This window comes from Frankliniella occidentalis, unplaced genomic scaffold (assembly GCF_000697945.3).
Source record: "Frankliniella occidentalis isolate FOCC.00 unplaced genomic scaffold, Focc_3.1 Scaffold44, whole genome shotgun sequence".
Taxonomy (NCBI): Eukaryota; Metazoa; Arthropoda; class Insecta; order Thysanoptera; family Thripidae; genus Frankliniella; species Frankliniella occidentalis.
The window spans coordinates 531,799-534,931 of record NW_026267174.1 but is presented as its reverse complement, the minus strand read 5'-3'; positions in this window follow the sequence as shown (position 1 = coordinate 534,931).

Here is a 3,133-nt window from a genome sequence, read left to right as displayed (position 1 = left end):
CCACTTTTTTCACATGGTCCAGCCAAGCTGGCCCCGGGATAGTAGAAGGGAAGCGGTCACCCCACGATCAAACTAATGTCAAATATTTACTAAAAAGCAGAACATGCCTTCCGGGGCCAACCCACAGGCTAACATAGAACCCCAGAGAATCAAATACTATAATCCGAAATTGGTATCATTTGGGATGATTTTCACTCATATTGCCCCCCTTTAATCGTTCCTATTCAGCAATTAACTGCTTTAACATTCGCGCTCGCACTTTGATGATGGCCTCGAGGGTTTCGTCGCAGTGTAAGGCGCTTACACCTGTATGTAACACCCTGTAATTTGCATATTGTGTTTTACCATGCGTGCGTCTCACATGAACTGGAGCGGCGCACACAGTGCAAAACATTTATGTCACGGTTAAAGTGATTGCAACCCCTTCTGGACTAAAACTAGTACCAAAATCATACGCATATCTTTCGCGAGAAAATAGTGAGGAGTAAATTAATTGCCCTTTAGATTAAGCGATATGCAAGTTTTCCGTCGTAAGAAATAACATTTTGTTGCAGATATGGTTTGGAGCAGAAAGCAGAGGTTCACAGTTCACAGTTTGCATCATGGCTCATCGTGTTATGTCCCTCCCCAAGCCTTCGGCGAAGGCCGGGCGGCGCATCGTGGCCCAGGAGGGCGCCAGTTACCCGTCAGCTTGGCGCCAATTAGGAGGTCGCACACGGCCCTGCTGTTCTCACTGCCTGTTAAATGGAGCAGCCGAAGTCGCTTGATTTGAAGGAGGCGTGGTTCCATTATCGACAAGGGCGGAGCAGTGGTCTTTCTCTCTGTCTCTACCCCCCCCCCCTCCTTTCCGCAAAGGCACATCCGCACGTGTGCCAAAGCTGAAAGGAGCGATGGGAGTTGGGTTGGACGACTACCTGATGCAAATTGGCTCCACAAAAGTATGATACATACAGGGCGCGCTGAGGACTAAGAGAAGAGAACGGGTGTAGAAGAGAAGAGGAAGAGGGGACCAGGAAGAAGGGGATAGGGGGGGGGGCGGGAGAGAAACAGGCTTCAAACTTCCGTTGCGGGTGGTTGCGGGTATTCGAACCGAACCGAGCGAGTTGGGACGACGCCGCCGCCTCGCCCCTGCAGCGCCGATCCTGCGGAACTTTGGCTTTCACGTCAATCCGTCTTGGTCACAGTTTGAATTATTGGTCCACCACACTGCATGCAGCTGATTGGTTACGCCGAGCTCTGCCACGCTCCGCCAAGCTCGCCTAGCGATCCAGATGCGCAAAATCATAATGACACTAGCGCCGAAAAGGCTCATCATAGAACCTTGGTTGCAAGGGAAAACTGTTAAATATACGCGGCATACCCTCAGCCCATCCCTCAGTCCGCCTGTCTTCCTGTCTGAGTGTCCGTGCGCCATCCGTCCCCCAGCTCGTAATGTACGGTCAGAGCGGCCCCCTGATCATCAAAGATTAAAACATAAATCACAGCCCGATAGGTGTCACCCGCCCAGTGGGCGCGTATGCCCAATGTCAGTACACAGCAAACATGCCTCACCATGTAAATAACGATTATTGCCCCATTTCAACATTACCAAAAAAATCATGACGTATAAAAGTGCTTTCTTTGCAAAGAGGTGGCAGGGGTGTGGAGGGAGGTTATGTGCGATATGGCATACCGCGAGACAACGAGACAGAGCGGGCGGCCGCCATGACGTAGAAATTGCATTACCCGTCTACTGGAGAAATTACTTGAGAAACACGACGGGAGGCGAGACAGACTGCAGCGGGGAAAATTGGTCTCGCAGCGGAGGGGAGGGAGGATCGAAAGAAAGAGGTGGCTGGTAAGAGATATGGTGAGGTCATGGGATAGAAAGAGAGAAAGAGAAAAAAAAGGGAAAGGGGGAGATGGGTGGGGGGTAGACCAAAAGGGCTGGTGCGATACGCACAGAGCGGGAGGGCGGAGGGGCAGGTGAGAGGCCCCATGACAAATCGCGGTCATGTCCAATGGCGTGAGGGCTTGGCTGGCCCAGGTACCGCGCCCTGGACCACCCCTCACACAAAAAGCTGGGCGCACACCGAATTTTTCTCCCTTCCCCTCCCCCCTTCATCTCTCTCTCTCGCGCCCTGTCTCTCTCCCTCCCTCTTTCCCAGACATACACACGGAAACTAAACCACACACTACCGGTTCGTTTTTAATACAATCTGCTTTAAAACAGAGTGTTAAGTACAGGTCACATACTAGCCCTGCCGTGTCCATATGACAGGGACACACGCGGGACGGGGAGTACCGAAAAGCACCGCATGTACCTGCACGCCTGCCGCAGGCGCGGCCACTGCTCGGGGACAGCGGGGGTTTGAACTACGAACAAATTTTTAAACAAACCCGTTAGAGTCGTTTCTACCACACTGCCATACACGCGCGCCGCCCAGAGGGGAAATCGTCATGTCGCCCCCACTTGTTACATTTCCATAAAAAATTACTCAAACAATCAGCGCTAGACTGGAGGCCACGCCCGCAGCCCCTTTGTTAAGCGTACCTAAAACCGAACTTTCTGCGGTGCACACATTCATGAGACCATGCTGACAACGTAAAGTTTACATCCGGGTACCAGGTGGTCAGAACGAACACCTGTATGTTTAGTGTTCAGTGTTGTGGGTTTGCACTGTTGCAAGAAGTCAGCACGAAGAATTTATTGTGAAAAATGTTGCCAGAGCTCTTTGTGAAACCACAACTCTTCTTCGTTGTCCAAAATTGTTTAACTTCAGAAATTATTACGATTGGTTCACAACTATTTTAAATGAAGATAGCATAATGAGTTTCCACGACGTGTTAACGTTTTTAAGAATACGAAGGTTTTTAGAGTACGCCTTTATGTCTGAAAATGTCAGGGTGTCTTACGATTACTCCTTTAAAATCGAGCAGGGGTTTGACATTACCATACGCAGAACGATCAAGGAGCCACAAGCCATGCTCTTACCGAGGTCAACTATAGTAGCTTTACGGGTCAGAGGTCAAACGCCCGACCGAATGCTGGGCCCGCTTCCGGTCGGATCGAGTTGCCAAAGTGGAACGAAGCGGAGGCTTTTTATATCTGGACAACACTCATACATCACTAAAAGAAAACACACCTCTATTT